Source organism: Poecilia reticulata, chromosome 6 (assembly GCF_904066995.2).
Source record: "Poecilia reticulata chromosome 6, P_reticulata-male-v2, whole genome shotgun sequence".
Classification (NCBI taxonomy): domain Eukaryota; kingdom Metazoa; phylum Chordata; class Actinopteri; order Cyprinodontiformes; family Poeciliidae; genus Poecilia; species Poecilia reticulata.
The window spans coordinates 2,213,289-2,236,847 of NC_088835.1; the positions used below are offsets into that span (position 1 = coordinate 2,213,289).

The following is a 23,559-nucleotide window of genomic DNA, read 5'->3' on the forward strand; positions in this document are numbered from 1 at the left end:
ATGTTTATTCTTGTTGTTAGCATTTCAGAACCTCTTTCATGTGGATGCCACAGCACAGCTGCCAGTCAATTACAGTGGAGTAACTGGCTCTGACATGCTCCAACCAGAAATTCAGGTTCAACCTAGAGATAAACTTTGGTGTCTCTATAGCAGAAATATTTGTGGCATCTGGTTCTGAATATGTGCCAAACAGAAAAGACAGTAAAGAAATAACCTGAGTTTAGCCAGTTTGATTTCAACACATGGACATGAACACAGGCAGCTTCTGACAGTCTACCATAAGGTAAATAATCGAGAACTTCTAAGAATTGAGAATGGCCCAATGGTGACAATATTTGGAGGGATATTGAGACTATTTGGCATCAGACTATGTGTGATCCTGTAAACGGGAAGGAAGAACTTTTCCTCCCCTTTGTAACTATTGGTCTTACTGGTTCTGTCTAATTATCTGCCCAATGTCATTCTTTTGCCTTGTAACTATATATTTTATTCTGCTATTTTCTAAAGCACAGCAACTTATTTTATTCCAATGATCTGGATTTTTTAGGAGAAAACATTTTAATATTAAAATGATATTTCCTCCACAAGAGGACTAAGTGTGGAGAATCATTTCTGAAAAAGTGCAGCTTTCTTCTGAATCATTTCGGGAGTGTGATGTCACGCATTTATGAATTGTGCTTGGCTTACATTCTAATTGAAACAGGAAGGGGATTTAAAGTCACACAGCTTCCGGAGTTTAATAAACAAATTGTGAGATATACAACTAGATTTAGTACATCTTAACAGCTGCCTTGTAACATCAAATATATTGTTCACAACCAAAAACTGCATGTTGATCATGGTAAGAACCTTTACCTGCGGTACTCGTTCTGACCCAGTTGGTCAACAATTCACTACCTTTGGCTGCTTCTGGCAGATCTTTATTTTTTTTTTGGACATCTTTCTTTACATGGCATGTTTGAATTTAAAAAAGCTAAAAATAATGAATTCTGATCAGAACACTATATTAGACCACAGTACCAATTATTTACCATTGTGTTTAAACCAATATGTTTTTCAGTCCATAGCACAACATAATATTACTTAAAGTCTGGATTGAGTTTTTTCCCCTTCATTAATGACATGCTTTTTAGACCGTCGTGAGACAGGTTAGTTTTACCCTACTGATAATGTGTTGTTGCAATAGTAATCCTGCTCAGTACGAGAGGAACCGCAGGTTCAGACATTTGGTGTATGTGCTTGGCTGAGGAGCCAATGGGGCGAAGCTACCATCTGTGGGATTATGACTGAACGCCTCTAAGTCAGAATCCCGCCTAGACGTAACGATACCGTAGCGCCGCATCGCTTCGGTCGGACTCCGATACCCGACTCCGGTCGGCGAGGAGCGCCTTCCGAGACTGGGCTGGGGCGTGGCCGGACGATGGTCACCCCTCTCCTATCGCACACAGCATGTTCGTGGAGAACGTGGTGCTAAATGACTTGCAGACGACCTGATTCTGGAGCAGCTTGATTGATTGTTACATACTTCTCAAAAAATTTGCATATTGTGATAAAGTTAATTATTTTCCATAATGTAATGATAAAAATTAAACTGTCATATTTTAGATTCATTGTGCACTAACTGAAATATCCATCCATCCACCATTTTCTTCCGCTTATCCGGGGTCGGGTCGCGGGGGCAGCAGCTTCAGAAGGGAGGCCCAGACTTCCCTCTCCCCAGCCACTTCTTCCAGCTCCTCCGGAGGAATCCCAAGGCGTTCCCAGGCCAGCCGAGAGACATAGTACCTCCAGCGTGTCCTGGGTCTTCCCCGAGGCCTCCTCCCGGTGGGACGTGCCCGGAACATCTCACCAGGGAGGCGTCCAGGAGGCATCCTGACCAGATGCCCGAGCCACCTCAACTGGCTCCTCTCGACGTGGAGGAGCAGCGGCTCTACTCTGAGTCCCTCCCGGATGACCGAGCTTCTCACCCTATCTCTAAGGGAGAGCCCAGCCACCCTGCAGAGGAAACCCATTTCGGCCGCTTGTATCCGTGATCTCGTTCTTTCGGTCATGACCCAAAGCTCATGACCATAGATGAGGATGGGAACGTAGATCGACCGGTTAATCGAGAGCTTCACTTTTTGACTCAGCTCTCTCTTCACCACGATGGACCGGTACAGCGCCCGCTTCACGGCAGACGCCGCCCCAATCCGCCTGTCGACCTCCCGCTCCCTTCTTCCCTCATTCGTGAACAAGATCCCCAGATACTTAAACTCCTCCACTTGAGGCAGGATGACCCGCCTGACCTGGAGAAGGCACTCTACCCTTCTCTGGCTCAAGACCATGGCCTCGGATTTGGAGGCACTGAGCCCGGCGCCTCTCACCGTGGGCAACTCCACAGTGGAAGTACGTCCAGCCCCCCTCAAGGAGACTGGTTCCAGAGCCATGAGTCGAGGTGAGGCCGTTTATTTCTAGCCGGAATCTTTCAGCCTCGCACACTAGCTCCGGTTCCTTCCCCACCAGAGAGGTGACGTTCCACGTCCCAAGAGCCAGCTTCCGCAGCCGAGGATCAGACCGCCAGGGTCCCCTCCCTCGGGTTTTGGATTCTTCTTGTGGCCTATGGATGTAGGACGAAGCACATGAACCAACAGAATCAATCAATCAAATTTTATTTGTATAGCACATTTCAGCAGCAAGGCATTTCAAAGTGCTTTACATACTTAAAATAAAAACAGCATGTGACATTGAATAAACAGTGAGAAAGAGATTTTTTTTAAAAAGATAAAAACATTAAAACCCCTCACCCCTTTTAGGACTTCAGTTAAACTTCGTTTAACTGGGATTCTAACCCTCAGGGACTTTAGTCAAGCATTTTTCACCACCTACAACATAAAGCATAAAAATGTCAGAAATAATTACCATGAACACAACTCAGACATAAGGCATAATAAAAATTTGTCAGCTTATAGAAACATTCTGGACAGCATTTCTTCTGCCAACCTGTCAGAAGAAATGTGCTGAAGTCATCATAAGAGGCTTCAGTCATCAACATGACATACTAATGAAGAAAAAAAGAGTCAGCCAATATGTCATTATTTATTATCATTATTATTTATAAAGACAAAAACATTTGGCTTAGCTTTGATCGCATAGATCCAACCACCGGTCCAGCACAGCCACTCTCCCCAGCCAAGTTTTTGGCCATCTATAGCCAAAAACTTCAAGAAAACGACTCCGTAGCTAAATACTGTTAACGCAAACAGCCTTTCTGACAGTTTTAATGTTCGTTTAACCACCCGACACCCCGTGCTACACCTGCTTGGCTAGCTTTAGCTGCTAACAAAAATAATAAACCAAGGGTGCTCACGTCCAGTCCTCGAGAGCTACCGTCCTGCAACTTTTCGATGTATTTTACTCCAACAGACCAGGATCAGCTCTGAACAGACCTGCTAACCAGCCTTTCATTTGATTCAGGTGTGCTAATTGGCGCAGGGAAGCATTTGAAAGTTGCAGGATAGCAGCTCTCAAGGACTGGACTTGAGCACCCCTGTACTTAACAGTCGTACCGCGATATCCAGACAAATAAACTTACGTTAACCATAAGTTGATACTCTTGCGCAAACAGAAAGTTAATGCATTCATAAAAAATAATCAAAATCAAAAACATGACGATCTTAACATGAAACTTACCTTTTTTAATAGATCTTTATTAAGATACAGAATACATAACAGTATAAACGCAGCATACATTGTGGTATAATGTTTGCCAGGGAGTTACAAACATTGAGACAATACATCACCATTACATTACATAAATACATTAAAGAACGAACATAAGGAGCATGTTTTAATAGCTTTGCGGAACTTACCTTGTTATAAGCTCCAGACAAGACGCCATACTGCTGTCTCCTGGGCAAACACGTGACGTCACAGATACGTTGCGATTGTGAGAGCAACTCTTTATCAAACACCATCTCTTTAGGGAAACTGACAAACCTATCTTTAAATTTGACTAAACAAATGTTTAATTAACATTGTTTTTTTAACATACAACACCAACACTGGTAATCTAACACTTTTGATTATGCTCTGTAGATTTTGATTCATTCCCTAAAAGATTTATTATGGAAAGTATTTTTTTCTTTCAGTTTAATATTGTCTTTAAATGCTAGTTCTCTAAGATGCAAATACAAGTAAAATGTCTTGCCTAGGAAAAAACTGTATTGTACAATTATTTTGCGGAAGTTTACTGCCTGTCGTCAGTCTTGATTGTGACAAGAGAAGACATCAAATTGACAATATCCTACCGTATTTTGGAATAACAGTATGTTACTGCTGGAATTCCGCCGTAAATTTACAGCCATTTCTAAGAGTGTGGGGAATGCGGCACCTGTAGGCCATTTCCTGCACACGCCTGTGCACGGTGGCTCTGGATGTTTCTACTCCAGACTCAGTTCACTGATTCCGCAGGTACCCCAAGGCCTGGAATCGGCCCTTCTCCACAATCTTCCTCAGAGTCCGGTCACCTCTTCTCATTGTGCAGCGTTTTCTGCCACACTTTTTCCTTCCCACAGAGGTGCCTTGATACAGCACTCTGGGAACAGCCTACTCGTTCAGAAATTTCTGTGTCTTACCCTCTTGCTTGAGGGTGTCAATGATGGCCTTCTGGACAGCAGTCAGGTCGGCAGTATTACCCATGATTGCGGAGAGAGTATAGGTACACCCTTGTGTCAATCAAATTTGACAGGTGGTGGTCAAGGTGGGTGATCTGGAAGCGGGGGAGGGGCAAGGTGGGTGGTCCGGAAGTGGGGGATGGGCAAGGTGGGTGGGTGGGTGGTCCGGAAATGGGGTCCAGACGTTCGAGGTTCTGGCCCATAGCAGATGATAGGGGGCATGGTTTGGGTTTTACTGGTATAAATAGGGTTACAGAATACAGAGCTCTACTCGCTGCGTTTTTTTTCTACAGAAGACTCAATGAATGGAGCTCAACAAATTCATCCTCTTACTGAGGCTCAAGGACCGTCCTCATCTGGATTGCCTCTTGTATGTGAGATCCCAATATCTGTGTATCCCAAATTGACCATTCCAGACGCTTCAAGTCAGGAGGAGTGCTCCACGTCTGATGCAACTGGTTCAGGCATCCCGGCGCCAAAGGGGCTCACGATGAGCGGGTCTTCTATTCTGTGCGAGACCCCAGTCTCAATCTTTGACTATTCACCTCATCTGGAGGATGCGCCTAAGAAATCTGCATTTTATGTGTGTCGGGTCCAGAGACCGGCATTATTTGCTCAACTGAAACGAGAGTGGTCTTTGGAGCCGCACGGGGTGTGGGGGTCTTTGGGGTACGTTTTTCAATACGAAGCGGGCGAACTTTACCTGTACGAGCTGGACAAAGATGAAGAACTAGCTCCGCTAACCGCTACATGCAGCCTCACCGTTAACGATTGGGCGGTGTTAAGGCTTGCAATCCCTTACTTCAATAATTCGGATGAATCAGTCATGGAGCATCAAACTGAAGAAGAAAAAGAGTACGAACACCTGTTCGGAATTCGTTCTGCAAAGCGCGCCAGAATATCTCGACTTGATGATGATGAAACAGCAAACCCTGGCAGAAAGCTCTGCTTCCCGAGCGATGATGAAATAGCCAAGGGTCCTATTCCGTTTTCCGCAAAATGGGAATCTAAAAGTACCACAACCGGTCGCTGGACTCTGCGAGCAACCAGACGAAAGAACAACAAGCCAACGCTACCAGATTTGTTCGTTTTGGAGGTTAAAAATCTAGACGTCGGCGTATTCAGAACGATGCTGGCTCTGCCGTTTGATTTCTGGATTCAGATAATGACGGAAATTGGAGGTTACATCTCTAACCTCTTTCGAGACTCGTTCTTAGTGCGAGATGTTATCAGTGAAAAGAAAACTGGAGCTTTCCGTTCTCTCAGTTGGGGGCCCCACCCTCTTTTGAGGATATCCCCGCCCGTGTGGGAGTGGTTGAGGACACTCCCCCTTATCGTTTATATATTCCAGGATGGTTTCCGAGACACATTGCTCATTTCCCTCTTCCTGCCAGACTGCCGAGCTGAGACTCCCAACGTCGACCTGTGAGAGAATGATCGGCTCGCAAAAACCGGCAATGTGGACCCCATGCTGGGATGAATCCGCCCAATCTACAGAGAGTCTGTTTTCTCCCGCATCTCCAACAGGCTACAACATGGATCCATATCATCCACCATCCCCGGTCCTGTACTCCTCTTCAACGTCTTCTTCTTCAGCGATGTCTCCTACAAATCTTTTAATGCCTACCATACCGGATTATGGCACAGAGACTGAACCATTTCACTCTACCCCCCAGCCATCCGCATCGGAGGAGCTTGCAGGTTTGGTTAGTGGCTACTTTGAATCACCCCAGCCTCGTGACTATGCTTCAGAGACTGACCCCCTCATCCACTCTACACCGCAACCGTCCACAGCGGAGCAAGCCAGCAATTGCACCGGCTGTCCGCTGGCCCCTCCAGCCTCGCCGATTTTCTCCGCAGACGCTGCAGAGCAACCCGGCGATTGCTCCAGCTGTCCATCGACCCCTCCGCCTTCTCCAGCATCACATCAGGACGAAGTTGATGGCTGGTTGTCAACTACGCTCATAAATGTAGTCAAGACCGGCCTGCTTCTGTCATGTTTCTGGCCCGTCTGCCTGCTATGTTTCTCTCCTCAGTACTCCTCTCATCAAGCTCATCTGGTTCACCTGCATGCTGCTGCGCTGGAGCACAATCAGGCTCATGTCTTCCACCTGTTCACCAGCAGTTATATTCAGCTCTCAGGCAGGCAGACGGTGCCAGATTTTTGAAAGCCACTGAGTGAGTAGATATCCAGCGTTTCTTCCTGACCTGACCACGATCACGAACACATTTTTGTCCCTTGGATTTTCCTGCCTTGCCTTGCCCACGTCGGATTCTTCACTGGCTTCTGTTTTCTGGTCTCGACCCTGTTTCTGCCTTTTGACCTCTGCCTCCTGCCTCGCCCTTGGATATTGTCTGCCTGAGATTGCCTGCAAGTACTGGACCCTTTTTCCGTGACCTGACCACTGCTCTTCGCCTGACCCTCAGATACGTTTGTCTTGTCCTGCTTGCCCAAACCCCTGTGCCTCCTAGTCCTGTCCTTCCCTAGGTGTGCCACTTGTCTCTTCCACTGTGCTACCTGGATCCCTCATCCCCCACAACACAAGGAAGGTTAGTGATCTTTTCCCTTTACAACTTTTGGCCTTCCCCTCCAAACCTACAACCCTCTAACCTGTTTCTCTGTCCTCAGAGGTTCCTGTTCCTTGCTCGTGGTTCCCCGTCCCCATACCCTGGTCCTCAATAAAGAACTTATTGATTTTTACTTTGTGTCTGACTGAAATTTCGGGTCCTCAGGTCTGAACATTACAGCTTCACTTATTCAACCTCACCTGTTTGAAGCACCTCAAAGAAACCTGTTATGGATGTATAACCGACCATCCAAGTCAACTTCAGCACCAATGTTTTGAAAAATCCGAGGAAGAGTTTTACCAACTCCATTTTTATGGAATAACACGGCAACTTCTGAATCTGCGTTTCATTCCGGCTGTTCAGAATCTATTGAAGCAGCACAACATACAAGCGGACGATTCGGCGGTGAAGATCATAGCTGAAACAGTGTTATGTGAACTGAAATCCGCATTCAGGCTCCAGACCGCAATTAGCGAAATGTATGAAGGCATGACTACTGACGATAAGCTCAGACGGCTCCGACATGTTTCAGACAGCTATTCTCAGTATGATGATTAAGTCCTCACAATGTTAGTCTTTATTACTTATGTTTTTATATCACATTTTTACTAATGTTTTAGTTTCTTAGATTTTTCGCTAATGTTTTTATTTTACATTTTTACTAATGTTTTAGTTTCTTAGATTTTTTTTGCTAATGTTTTTATACTACATTTGACTAATGTTTTAGTTTTAAGATTTTTTGCTAATGTTTTTATATTACATTTTTACTAATGTTTTAGTTTCTTAGATTTTCGCTAATGTTTTTTATATTACATTTTACTAATGTTTTAGTTTTAGATTTTTTTGCTATTTTTTTATATTACATTTGTTACTAATGTTTTACTTTCTTAAATTTTTTCTGCTAATGTTTTTATATTACATTTTTTACTAATGTTTTAGTTTCTCCCTAGATTTTTTATTGCATTTTATTACAAATGTTTTAGATTTTACATCTTTTCTTAAACCAGTTTGAATTCCATTTTTTATTAAATTAAATAAAAAAAATTAAAAAAAATTGACTGTCCAGTCTGATGTTTGAATTCCATTTTTATGAAATTAAAGAAAATAAAAAGAAAAAAATAAATTTTGACTGCTCCAGTCTGATTTTCTGATTTCTTAAACTGCGCTCATCAGAATAAGATAGTTAAAGTTACAATAGCTACCATTCTAGTATTAAAATGACCCCCATGGAAGTGAATGAGAAAAACGCATTTCAAGTATTCCACAATCTGTATCTTAAACCCTCCAACAGCTACTGCAAACCATCCAGGGGAGCATTTAAAGAAGGGGATCTTGTCAGAGTTTCCAGTGCACGCGGTATGTTTGAAAAACGGTATGAACTAAAACAGACGAACTATTTACAGTCGCTGAAAAGATACAGCGAAATTTGGAGATATAATTACTCAGACTTTTAACCCGCCCGATTATCTTCCTGTGACCCGGAAACACATTGTAAATATAGAGATAGAGATAAAATCAGACCAGAACGTCCCGATAAAATTTACTATGGAAAGACAATTGTGAAATTGCATTTTCGACCCGCAAAGTCGCAACGAAGTCTGAGATAATAACAGAATGAACTCTGGTCAGAAACATTTCTATAAAAAACGGTTGATGACAAGTTCGTTCATTCATTCACTCATAGAGCTCGCCGCTGCAGCGTGGATGAGACTATTTATTTATTTATTATTACTTTTTTACCCCCCAGCAGGACCGTATAAATCTGCGCTAACATGACTGATAAATCTAAGGGATGACCCTCACCGGTTCGTCCATTATTATCATAACCAAGTAGGCGGAGCTTTACCGGGTTTTTATGGATCTGCTACCATGCATGGCCGGGGGATCGGGTCGATATTTTCAAGATTATTCCGCTTTGTGTCGCCTCTATTTAAATCAGGTTTCACGTTGGCTAAACCCCACTTTAAAAAAGCCGCAACCAACATTGCAACGGACGTAATCTGAAAAGCCATGAATAAATTATCTGGTTCTAATCAAGAAGGCTCAGGAATTAAGGTTCTTGTCAAGAAGGGCGAGGAAGCGTCCGCCGGGGGAGCGCGTGCAGAACTCACAAAAACGTAGATCGCTTAAACTAACGAAATCAAAAGAGAGAAGCAAGGCTAAGGGAAGGAAGTCTGCTCCCAGCAGTGATATATTTCACTAACAGCTGATTCATTAAAAAATAATGGCTCTTTTGCATGACAAATCGGCCGAATGCGCCCTAGCAGAGTTGGATTTATTTTCAGAAATATCTAGACTTAAACGACACCCTGCTTCATCTACACGTCAAGATCACCAACGCAGATGGCAGTAACCTGGATGACGATGCGGATGTGGGATTAATTAAGTATCCTCTTAACACCATATTTTCTCAATGTGACATTACACTGGGAGACCGATTGATATCTCAGTCAAGCTCCACCCACCCATACGGGGCGATTATTGAGACCAGAGTCAATTTAGCGCGGGGCTGTTCTACAAAGACACAGCAGGTGCCATGGACTCTATTGATGTAACCGACGGTCCGAACGCTGGTTTAAATAAAAAAGCCTTCTTCACCTCAGAATCCAACGAACTCCACCTGTTAGGGGCGCTTCACGCTGGTTTACTTTTCTGTGAGAGGGCGATGCTTAATTCAGTGGACCTGAGAATTAAATTAACAAGAGCCAGCAACGCATTTTGTCTGATGGGTGCCCGCTACTCGACTTTTCAATTGAGAATTTTAGGAGCTTCTCTTTTTATTAAAAAAGTCTCAGTTTCTCCTGCGGTCCGTTTAGGCCACGCTTCTGCTTTAATGCGAGGAAATGCGTTGTACCCGCTTTCCAGAGTTAGCGTTAAAACATATTCTATGCCTGAAAACTCGAGGATATATACAGTGGCGCAACTACACATTATTCAGGTGGATGCGAAAACATAGATCGGCGCCCCCCACCACCCAACCTCCCGAGGGAAGGATCGTCAGGGTGAAGGAGCGACGCTCTCCTCACCCCCCCCCGAGGCGACGATACGTGAAGGGTAAAACTCGCTACATTTACCTCGTTATGTGCGCGAGGTGAAGGAGCGTTACACGCGCCGAAGTGTATGGGAAAACATCATCGGCGCGCCGCCCCCTCCAGACGGGGTTTTGGCGCCCCCTCTGGTGCTGCGCCCCTATGCGTTGCATATCCTGCATACCCACTTTTTGCGCCACTGGATATATACTCAAGAGAACCTCTTTTTGGGCGCCATGCCAAAGTACATCGTTCTAGGAATGGTTCACCACGAAGCTTTCACAGGACGGAGAGACCTGTCGCCTTTCAACTTTAAACACATGGACGCAGAATACCTGGCGCTGTGACAGGAGGGCAGACAAATCCCTGCCAAAGCTTTCCAGCCCCAATTCAACCGCGGGATATCGGTCAGAGAATTTTACAGCATATACTCTGCAACAGGCCGTCACTTAAAAGACCTTTCTCTTTCCATTGACCAAAGTGAATTCGACCGGGGGTGCGCATTGTTTTTATTCAGCTTAACTCCGGATGAGGACACTGACGTTCTGTCACCCGTTTCTAACGGTAACTTAAGGTTGGAGATCAGGTCTTGTGAGAAATTCAGTTCCCCTGTGAAAATCTGTTACCCCTCTGTCGGGAGCGCGCATTGCAGCCAGAGAAGTGGATCCGGCGGATCTGACCATTTTCACGGCGCTTCTGATCGATTTCTCGGTAAAAACTACTCATATAATCATGTCAATGTTGTAACTTTCAGTTTAATCGGCAGCTATCGAAATAAAAATACATACATAAATAAACGAGGTCTTGTGTGGAGGTCTTTTTACGCTGTTTTGTGTTATTTTAAACGCGAAGTGAATCGATCTTTTTTTCAGCTTTTGTCTCGTAAGCCTGACAAATAAAAGTCAGTCAACAAACACAGATTTCCAACACGTTGTGTGCATTTATAATTTTTCATTTCTGACAAAGGAGGAGGAGGGAAGCTGGCCGATACCAGGGCACAAAAATAAAGACTTCCTGAAAAGATCAGAGTGTAAACTTTATGGTAAATCCCGTTCTAATGTAAAATATGATATTACTGGATTAAGGAAATGTCTAGTATGCTATCACACATAATATTTTTTGAGAATTTGGAAACAGGTGCTTTTTATTTCTCAAAGTTATTGGAGAAGAGGAGAGAATGGATATTTCAGCTGCCTGAAATAATGTGTCCGGACTCTCTAAAATAGAAACAAATTAATTTACCTGAAAAGTTTTTACTGTGTTAATTCCCCTTATAATCAATAAGAAACCCTGTGATTTTCATAACATTTGCTCTTTTTTGCCAAAGTTAGGATGGGGGAACAAAATATCTGAAGTGCCTGATAAAATCTGTTCCCCCTCTCTAAAATGGAAACAACTTAATTTACCTGAAAAGTTTTTACTGTGTTCATTCCTCTTATCATCAACAATAATTCCTGTGATTTTCATAACATTTGCTCTTTCTTTGCCAAAGTTTGGATGGGGGAACAAAATATCTTAAGCGCCTGATCAAATCTGTTCCCCCTCTCTAAAATGGAAACAAATTATTTACCTGAAAAGTCTTTTACTGTGTTCATTCCTCTTTTTATCAACAATAATTCCTGTGATTTTCATAACATTTGCTCTCTTTTTGACAAAGTTAGGATGGGGAATCAAATATTTTAAGCGCCTGATAAAATCTGTTCCCCCTCTCTAAAATGGAAACAAATTAATTTACCTGCAAAGTGTCTTTTACTGTGTTCGTTCCCCTTATCATCAATAAGAAATCCTGCAAGTTTGAAAACATTTGCTCTTTTTTTGCCAAAGTTAGCATGGGGGAACAAAATATCTTAAGCGCCTGATAAAATTTGTTCCCCCTCTCTAAAATGGAAACAAATTAATTTACCTGAAAAGTCTTTTACTGTGTTCATGCCTCTTATCATCAACAATAATTCCTGTGATTCCTGTGTGTGAAGAGATCCTCCTGAGACCCGGCCCATAGACTTAGGTCTCTTGAAGTTTATTTTTTGTTCATACTTTGAGTTACCCTTTCTAGCCCTACAGTACTTTTTAGAGGACATCCTGGGCTTTCCAGGAATGTGTCATGTGATAGGTTGCATACCGGGAAGTCTCTTTTTTTCCTAAATCAAAATGGCCTACCTGCCAGAAACCACATTTTATGGAAAGAGGGTAGACGAGTCAAATATTTTTTTCTTTTGTTATTTTTGTCATGATAATTATTTATATTCTTGTTAATTAAATACCAATAATAATATTTTGACCAGTGAAAACAATTTGATAATTTCTGTTTAGAAATAACAGACCTTTTCTGAATGTCAATTATAATGGACATCAGGACTATTTCAGTGTATTTAATGACTCCACATTGTTGTAGGAGAAAGACGTGAAACAGGATACTCCACAAGATAGTAGAGGGAAATTCAGATCTGGAGTTATCAGATGAAGATGAGGATAATAAATATCAGCCTCTGGTTGGGAACTTCATCAGATCCAGGACAATCTGATGAAGAGACAGACTCATGGTGCCCTAACACCAAACGCGTAACGCATGTCAAAAACGCCCTTCACACTTCAAATTTGACACGTGTGCACTTTTGGTGCATTCCTACCAAAATCATTTTGAGTATCAGGTGCATCTGGTTTAAATTCCCAGTCTATGTGGAACATCATAAAAACAGTTCAAATCGCACCGCTCTAGGTGCTCGGAACGCTCCTCCATGGCCCTTAACATACCTCCACATAGACTTTGAATGTAAACCAGATGGGCTTGACATTCAAAACACGTTTGGTGTGAACGCACCAAAAGAGCCAGAGAGAGAGCAGGAAAGTCGCTGTGCTAGGTGGGCCAGGATTAATTTGTATGTTTGTCTAGGGCCAGGCATTTGTGACGGGAATGTCCATTTCTTGGTTCTGGTCAACATTCGATGAAAGCTCAACATTTGGTCATAAAGATCCAAATGTTGGATCTCTGTTACAAACATTTGGTCCGAAAGATCATGGACACAAGTTTTTTTTCTTTGTTTGACCATCAACTGCAAATATTGTTTAGATCTTTCCCATAAATGGTGGAGGCCATCACCACATGCACGTCAAACCACTCCTTCTGTGAATACAACCCAGAAGGAATAACAAATGCAGCCAACTCCCGCGCAACTTGCCAGTAACCTTTAAGCAAGTCAAACCTGCTAACGAATTTAGCCGAACCCACTTGATCCACACAATCATCCATTCTGGGAAGTGGAAATGAATCAGGCTTTGTGACAGCATTCAATTTTCTATAGTCAGAACAAAAGCGGAATGTATTATCCGGCTTAGGAATCAAAATGCAGGGAGATGCCCAACTAGACGAAGATGGCTCAGCTATCCCATTATCCAACATATATTTCACTTCTGCATCAAGACATTTTCGTTTCTCCATGTTTACACGATAGAAATGTTGTTTTATCGGACTCGCTTGACCCACATAAATATCATGTTCAAACAAAGTGGTACGGTACGCCCAGGAGCATTGGAAAACAAGCACGGGAAGCTATAAATCAGCTCACTCAATTGCTTTGAATGGTGTTCAGAAAGATGCGATAATAATACATCCAATTTCTGCAGCGACTCAGAGTTTGAAAGACGCCCGTGCGTCATGGCGCTGTCCAAGGTACCTGTCTCCTCATTAAAACAAGCGTCCAGACAAACCTCATTAACCGCACAAACTGGGCGTATGTGCTCAGAAGATTTTTCCACATGATCTCGCGCATAGTATGGTTTTAGCAAATTGACATGGTACAATTGAGTATTTTTTCTGCGCTCAGGCGTTTCAATGAGGTAGTTCTGATCAGAGAGTCGCTTTAACACTGTATATGGGCCAGAAAACTTTGCTTGAAAATGAGATGTAATAATGGGGCACAATGCCAAAACTTGATCCCCGGGCAAAAATTAGCGTTCCACTGCTCGACGATCAAATAAAGATTTAATTTTATGCTGGCTAGCAGACAATTTTTCTTTAGCCAAATTCCGCGCTGCATACAGTCTATGCCTAAAACCTTTCACGTAGTCAATCAGATTTTGGGGTGGTTCTGGTTCTTTCCACTCCGCTGCCACAGCTGCTAAGGGATCTTTAACAGTGTGTCCAAACACCAACTCATTTGGGCTAAAGCCAATGTTCTCCTGAGTAACCTCCCGAGCAGCCAACTATGGCTGCTCATCAACCATGGCAACCCATCCTCCCAGTCCTTCCCCAGTTCTATACAATAAGCGCGAAGTAATGACTTTAAAGTCTGATGGAAACGCTCCAACGCTCCTTGACTTTCTTCATGGTAAGCCGTAGATCTGTGGTGTTTAACACGAAGCTGTTTTAGCACCTGGCCAAAAAGACATGAAGAGAAATTTGTGCCTTGATCCGACTGAATAGTTTGAGGAATACCAAATACAGAGATGAACTGAGAAAGGGCACAGATTTTGCTGTTATTGTTATCTGCCAAAGTACTCGATATCCGGCTGCTTACCCGTTGGTAAGCAGCCGGATATCGAGTACTTTGGCACATAACAGTAAACAAATAGAAAGCCCCAGATCGCGACCTTGGCAAAGGACCTGCACAATCAACAATTAGGTGCTCAAACGGTTCTGTTGCAACAGGGATAGGTAATAAAGGAGTGGGTTTCAAAGGTTGGTTAGGCTTTGCAGTTAGCTGACAGGCATGACATGTCCCAAATAGGAGGAAATATCCCTCTTCAAACGAGGCCAAAAAAAATGTCTAAGGACTCTAAGGTTTTTTTTAACACCAGCGTGCCCAGACTCATCATGTGCTACTTTCAACAGTGCCTCACGGTATTTAGAGGGAACTACTACTTGAAAACAGCATGTTCCACAGAACCAAAATGTGGCACCCATTTTCTCATTAGCACCGAGTTTCGAAGAAAATATGCACCTTCGTGATCTGGAACCGCACCCTCCGGACGAACCTGCTGAAATAGTTCTTTTAATGAGGAATCTGCACGTTGTTCATTTCTCAAATCAGTACGAGTGACAGGAAATGGGAAGTCAGCAAGACGCAAAAAGAAATTGTGGTCTTTATTTTCATCTAGTGTTTTCTTCTCACTGTCCATCTGAGAGCGCAACATAGCTCGAGTCACAGCACAAGCTGTAAAAACGTTCGAAAATTCACGCTCACTCTTCTCTTGTTGACTCAACTTTTGTGACACCAGCTCACTACCCAATGAGGCTGCGGGTAATTCATCTGTCCACATGCTGGAACCCGCTAGATCATTACCCAAGATGACAGAGACCCCGTCAATAGGCAACGCAGGCCGCTCCGCCAGCAAAGCCTCTCCACAAAAAAGCTGGCACTCCAAAAACACTCTGTGGAGAGGAACCAACAAGATGTTCAAACCCATATCCCTCACAGGAATACAGTTGTCCATCTCAGCGTGCTCAGGGAGAGGCAATACATCCGCCTGAATAAATGAATTAAACGCACCAGTGTCTCTAAGTACTTTCACAGGTATTTTCTAACCATCTCTTATAAATGGTAAATATGATTCCAAACGCTCTATGAGCGGCAATTCTTTTCCTTTCTCTACACCTGTAAACACAGGTGCTGCTAAACCAGCGCCCTCTGGCTTGGACTGAAATGTTGGAGCTCTGGACTTAAATAGATGGCAATCCGCTTTCCAATGACCACGCTTATGGCAGTAGTTACACCGATCATTACTGTCAAAAGAACCAGGAGGTTTAACTTCCACCTTACGCACTCCAGTAGGACGGCAAAAATTATCGCTTTGCCCAGTGTCCCCCCTGAAACCACTCCCTGTTGGAAACTGGGATTTGTGGGTCAAAACGTAATCATCCGCGAGTGCGGCGGCTGCAGCTGCAGTCTGAGCTTTCTGTTTACAAATATAAGTTGCAACAACCTCAGGAATTGAGTTTTTAAGTTGTTCCAAAACAACAAGTTCACACAGCTGCTCTTCACGCTTTTTGGCGGCGGGTTATTATGCACCTCAAACCAGCGGGCCAGAACGGAAATCTATACAGATACCCTAACTAGAATCCCACGGACGTGCTCCCGAGATAACCGTGTAAACTAGCGGTTCTCAACGTGGGCGGTACCGCCCCCCAGGGGGCGTTCAGAGGACGGCAGGGGGCGCTGGCGGACATTTTTACAAAAGGGGGGCGCTGGGATGCCTTTGGGGGGCGTTTGGTCGAAGGTAAACTTTACACCTTAAATCCACAACAATACCAGTTTAGACTTTGAACAACTTGGTAAAACTGTATTGTGTAACATTAAATCATGCTTGGCTGCAACGGTATCGATGGCAGCTCTTCTTATATTCAGTGTTTGTAGCTTCATGGCGCAGCTCCGCATCAGTTCAGCGTTACAGCGGCTGATGACGCTGCTGTGATTCACTTTGTCTGGTATTTATGTAGGCTACATATGTTTTGGCAGTTCTGTGATCATGTCAAAGCAGCAATTTATATTAAAAAGTGTTTTATTTTCGTTTGAAAGCTGCCCGCTTCCATGGAAGGACAACAGAAAATCGCTCTTATAAACATGTAATTACTAAAATCACGATACCCTCACTTTGTATCCCTCTGAAAAATGAACCCATTTAAATAAAGAAATCCCTCCATGGGTGATACCTCGATAGAGAGCGTTCATTTTGTAGCGTTAACACCGGTGCTGTAAGTGGTCGGGTATGAAACGGGGTGATAGAACAACACAGCACTTTAAAATTTCAATAATCAGAATGCAGAAATTGTTTCCGTTGTTTTAAAAGGTTCATGTCAGTCTTCCTTTTCCCCATCGATACGCTTCCCGACTGCCCTGCACCTTAGGGAGTTAAAAAAACAAACAAACAAACAAAAAAAACCGCTCACATTGCGCAAAACTCTGAAACAGGAGAAGCGGGACATAAAACGGAGTGACGAACTAGATGTGAATTATGGCATAAAAACAGAGAATCCGACGCTGAACAGTGAAAAATCAACACATGACGATTAGGAGGCGCAGCAGGTGATGAATGAAAATTACTGATGGTCAATAAACGATAAAATAAATCTAGCAACAGGAAAGAAACTAAACCAGGACATATCAATAAACCAAGAGAGAATAATACTAATCAAATGAAACTAAATGGAAATGAATGAAGAACAAAATGCAAGAATAAACTAAGAAACTAAAGTAAATACGGAGGAATAAACTGGTATGGCAAGACCTTTCGAGCAGTAATTAATACAGAGGACTGTATGGCAAGAATAAACAGACACTATTTCCAGATAAAAAGTAAAATATTGTTGAAATGTCATGGGCAGGGGCGCAACTATACACATTATTCAGGTGGATGCGAAAACATAAATCGGCGCCCCCCACGAAGGAGCGTAGAAACATACGCTCGCCTCTCTCCCAGCCCCCCTCCTCCAGACGCCGATACGTTTAGGGCAAAACTCGCTACCCCGTAAATACCCCGTTATGTGCGCGAGGTGAAGGAGCGTAAGGGGCGCGAAGTGTACTGGAAAACATAATCGGTGCGCCGATTCAAAACATCTACAATAATGATAGTAATATTATTAATAAAATAATTGTCAGTGCAAAGTAACCTACAAATTATTTGGTGGGGGGCGGTGAGGGACCTGGATTAGGGCTAGGGGGGCGCTGGCCCGAAAAAGGTTGAGAAACACTGGTGTAAACAGTTAACACTAACCACCTCGAAGCGACACTACAAAAAATAACGACCAGATGAAGCCTAAAGGAGCCACACCTCTATCGCCTATCAGGGGACCAAAGCTGCAAACAAGTGCACACGATCAACACTCAACACACTGATTACAGAAAAATAAATAAATGAAGCGCCACACCCGAAAAAATAAAGAAAATAAAAATTACGCCATCCAACAACCACAAAATAATTCCAAGCCGTGTCTCGAACAAACGATGGACATTTAAACAAAGAAAAAATTCCAGAAACCGAAATCTAACCAAAAACAACAAACTATTCAAGCGCAACCAAGTTCAACTAATGACGAGCCCCCATTTTGTTACGACCCGGCTCGTTGAGCCGTAACAAAAGCCAGGGAGACACGGCCTTCAACAAGAAATATGCTCTTTATTGAGCAACACATACAACAAACAGAACCTAACAGCAACAAGTGGGCGGCCCCCTGTGCACGATGGCATCTCTGAAGCTGGTGGTGAGCGGAGAAGTCCTGCAAAAGAAAAGAAAGGTCAAACAAAAAACCCAAACAAAGACGGGGTGGGCAGGCAGGTCAGGGAATAGCCATCTCTGTAGAGCAGAGCTGGGTGGAGAAGCCGACTCAGCTCCAAGCCAACTTCAACTCCTCTCCTCTCTCTCACGCGCTGGAGCAGGCTGCTTTTATAGCGAGGACGCGCTGGCCCTGGCGAATCCTGGTCCCGCACCTTCTGCTCCGCCTCGGGACAAAACAATTAATAACTGATGGATCCCTCCATGTAAAGTGGAGGGGGACGTCACACTAGCATTTAATGAATTGAGGAATAAAATTACCAACATATTCATATATTTAATTTGTTCCCTGTACCTTTTACCACAGGTAAAGTCAGTCAGCAGCAGTTAAAACCCACGTCCCTCCTGACCCGTCCTCTCCTGAGTGAAATTAAAGCTGCAGTATGTAACTTTTATACAAATATATTTTTTCCCCCACATATTTGTTGAAACTGTCATGTTGTGACAGTATGGTATGAGAGGTAATCTGTGAAAAATGTATTTCCTCTGCTTTCTCCCAGGGTTCTCTAGAAACAACCAATCAGAGACAGGAGAGTTTTAGCGCTGTCAATCACAATCTCATGTGCCTGCTCATCCTTCCACCCCCTTGCTCTGTGCTACGCTGCAGCTAGCATAGCCTGTGCTATGCAATGCTCAATCTAGTTAGCATAGCTACCAATGAGCGCAGATAAACAATTTTTCTGAAATGACATGTTATTTCTCCACCATTAACACAGTTAGCAGTGAGTGAATGAAGTTGATTAATAACACTAAGACCCTCCTTATTGGTCAGAGCGGTGCATTACTTTAGCTAGCAATAGTAGTTCAGGAAGGAGGTGGAGAAGATTGATTGATTACACAGATTATGTCTCTCATAACAAACTGTCACGACATGGTGACAGCTTTAACAAATATGGAGAAAACATTTTTTTTATTAAAGTTACATACTGCAGCTTGCATAAAATGCAACTACATAGCATTTTTGAGAAGTCTGGATTGTTTTATATGTATTTTGCTCGTTGCTTTTGACTGTTGCTCGTGGGGAGAGACATTTCAGTAATCTAAAACTAAGAAAAAAATTAAGCAACCTACTTGCATACTGTATGTCGACTGTTGCATGTAAAATTCACAAGCAGTAAATATTGTGCTAGTTTTAGTAGTGGACCAAAGAAAGCAAGGCAGTTGCAAGCCTTTACAATTGTGATGCTTTTTATGGGTCACATTATAGACTCAAGAAATTGTAACAGCAGCTGCGCAGGGGGTGGGAGGACCCAATACCCAATCAAATTTTTTGTCATGGGGCCCAAGATTCCTGGCGGCGCTCCTGGCGTGTTGGAGTTGCTCTGTTATGTTATGTCCAATTTATTCAACAACTGTTTGCAAAAATTGTGCAAAAGAAGCTAATTTGACCAAATCCCAAATCAAAACTGTTCAAAGAACAAGACAGCATTAACATTGAGTGCATACACATTACATTTCAATCTGGAGAAACTCACACAGAGAAAAAACATCAGTTAGAAAGATTTATTAAACTGCATTCTTTTTTGAAGCTCTGGCCCAGCTGAAGGTGCTCGTCCGGATGGGGGTGGAGATGGGGAGGAGGTGGGTCAAAGCGCGGCTGAAAGGCTGGAGAACCCATTTTTGTTGGTGCTTTTGAAGGAACTCTTGTGAGGTGATTGGCTTGAGTGGCTGCACTCCGGTGCTTGTTGATTTAAGCATTGGCGTGGTAATGGAAGAGGCCGGGGAGTCGATTGGAGTCTTCCGAGCTTGAATTTACGCTTTAAACCTTCAATTTCAAGGATAAATTATAATACAAGAAGTCACCAAAGTACTTACATAATATCTCAAGTCTGCCTGCCTATATGTGTGTTTGAATATAAATTTATGGACATTATTGAGTGCGATTGGGTGAATTTGTAAAGCACTTTTCATAGGTCAGTATGAATGACTAGAACAAAACCATTCAGAACAAAATCCCTAGCAAAGAGGGATTTCAGGTCAACTTCACAAGCAACCTTCTGTTCCCAAAAATTGTTTTTCTTAAAAGTCGAATTATGGAAGAACTACTTTTTGTGTTTTACATTAAAACAATTGGAGATATAGCTTAAAATATGCAATCTCTATTGACAAACATTCATCAGTCATGTTTATTGCGGTTACTCTTACGTTTATCCTTTCTTTCACATTACAAAACTACATGTTTCCCCATGTGTTTTATTGTTTTATTTTGATCTTTGGACAGGTGACCTGCTCAGGGTGTGCCCTGCCTCTCACCCACCGCTGCAGACAGGCAGCACCCCTCCATAGCCCAGCAAAATAATTAGGTAAAGAGAATCAGTGCATGGATGAGTGTTAAATTTTTGTGTTTCCACTTTTCAGTGGAGTCTTGTTGTACCTGTTGCCTTATGTAAATATGTCATGCGTTGATGTCAACCTACCAAATTTGCCTTGGGTTATAATCTGGTATATTTACAAGTGATGTCTGTGTTTTTATTAATATATATTTAAAGTAACTATGTCCGAATCTCATTTGTCAATACAAGTTTATAAAACAACAAAAGAAAAATAAAGCTTTTTAAGTCTGAACTTGGGGGCTGCACAGTGGCGCAGTTGGTAGAGCTGTTGCCTTGCAGCAAGAAGGTTCTGGGTTCAATTCCCAGCCCATGTCTTTCTGCAGTTTGCATGTTTTCCCTGTGCATGCGTGGGTTCTCTCCGGGTACTCCGGTTTCCTCCCACAGTCCAAAAACATGACTTAGGTTAATTGGTTTGTCTAAATTGTCCCTAGGTGTGAGTGTGCATGGTTGTTTGTCCTATGTGTCTCTGTGTTGCCCTGCGACAGAATGGCGACCTGTCAGGGTGTACCCTGCCTCTCGCCCGGAACGTTAGCTGGAGATAGGCACCAGCACCCCTCTCGACCCCACCAAGGGACAAGGTTGTAAGAAAATGGATGGATGGATGGAAGTCTGAAACTATTTTTATACGTTCAATGTTGGGAGACCAATTTATCCTGAATGTATGACTTCACAATCCATGTAATGAAATTTGATTGGACTATGGTCAAGGTTATTTGGCTAAGCTACATTCCAAACTGCCAGTTGACTGCTATCTAGTTTGTTTCTCCCCAGTTTATTTAACTAGCAAGTTATAAACTTCTTCTTAAGTTATGACATAATTACATCTTTGCCTGTTGTCTGTCTGTCTTAACAGGTAATAATGGACATTCTAGAACGTATCTTTGGCCTATGCACAACCATCTACCATAGGGCTGATAATGCAAAGGTCAACAAAAATCGCTGTCAACGAATCGCCCAAAGAGTTCAAACCCTGGAGAGACTTGTTAAAGCCATTAAAGAAAAGGGACCTGGTCAAATCTCTTCTATAGTTCAACAAGCTCTGGATGACCTCTGCATTACACTGGTGTCTGCAGAGCAACTAATGACAAAATTCCACAAATCCAATTCTATTGAAGGCTTCATTAAGTCTGGCTCTAATGAGGATAAGTTTAGTAAGATGAATGATAAACTAGATGATAATTTCCAGGTCCTGTCAGGAGCACTGCAGATTGAGCAGAGGGATATGCTAATTTCACTCTGCTCAAGCAAAGAGAGTGTTAATGAAGGTAATGGCCCTGCACAGACATCTCCATTGCCATTCCCAATGCCAGAGCCCTGGCATGCAACATCAGTGTTTTCCCCTGTTGGTCAGCCACATCCTGCAGTACCAATATCTCCTCCATCACCACCATTCAGTCCCACACCACCTTATCCTCTCCAAACACAACAGTTCAGACACACAGCACCTTATCCCCCCCAAGCACTGCAATTCAGAACCGCAGCACCTTTGCCTCCCCAAACACAACAATTCAGACTTCCAGCACCTTTGCCTCCCCAAATACAACAATTCAGACCTCCTACACCTTTGCCTCCCCAAACACCACAGTTCAGACCTCCAGCACCTCTGCCTCCCCAGACACCACAGTTCAGACCTCCAACACCTTTGCTTCCCCAAACACAACAATTCAGACCTCCAGCACCTTTGCCTCCCCTAACACAACAATTCAGACTTCCAGCACCTTTGCCTTCCCAGACACCACAGTTCAGGCCTCCAGCACCTCTGCCTTTCCCAACACCATCTTTCATACCCACAACACACACCGTTCCTCCCGCCATTCAAAGGTCTAACCCTACAACTGCTGTGCCAGCCCCAAGCATCCACCCCCCCATGTCAGGGTACATCTCTATGGTCCCTCACCTTTTCCCTGCTTCAGTTCCAGCCCAGCCCCTTAACCCTGGCAATGTTGCATCAATGTCTGGCTCTACCGTAATGAACATTACCGTACAAAACACCACAGATGTGACACATTATCCAGTCAATAACCTTGGTTTTCAGTAATTTGCAGTCCAAAATACTAAATGGACACAACTTGCATATCAGCCCCTTGATGCACTTTTACAGATTCTCATGAAACCTGGTATAAGCATGTGAGATCTGTCCAGGTACACGCAGAAAACGGAATAAAGGCCTGAGAAATAACAGTAAACCTTGTATAATGATTTAATGATGATTATGGTTTGTAACAAGTTTACAATAACAATAATACATGCCAATGAAGGAATGTCTGTAATGTATAATCAAAAATGTATGTTCTGTACTTTTAATCAGCTGAATGTTATAATACAGTATGGAAAGTGAGGTTTGAACAACTTGATTGTTGTATAATAAGTATTGATTATTAAAAATTAAAAGATAATGAGTGAGGAAGAAACATACTGAAGTAAAATGTCAACAAAGTAAAACATTGATTATGTTTTGTAAGACAAAAATGACTTAGAAGGAGAAACAGTGGAGGATGAGTCATTTCTGAGCGAGGGCACGGCAGAATCAGAAACAGATGGTCAACATCCATAATTGGATGTGGTGATGAGGTATGAATGAGTCATTGGAGAGTTGGGGAAGGTAGGGACTTTCCACAGACAGTGAGACGCAGTGGGAAGGTTCTACAGTAACGCAGCCCTGCCCCATAGACCGCCCTGCGTTGAGAGGGCTTAAAAGCTGGAGCACAGGGA

The 23,559-nt window shown here is 43.1% G+C and overlaps 1 long non-coding RNA gene across 1 annotated transcript; it reads left to right on the top strand.

Annotated features, from left to right (window-relative positions):
• Window positions 1-87: 87 nt before the first annotated feature.
• LOC103470750 (uncharacterized) lies at window positions 88-22,114 on the top strand. The gene is made up of 3 exons (XR_014087749.1): window positions 88-283; window positions 20,736-20,817; window positions 21,701-22,114. It is a non-coding gene; the product is annotated as an uncharacterized LOC103470750 (long non-coding RNA).
• Window positions 22,115-23,559: the final 1,445 nt, after the last annotated feature.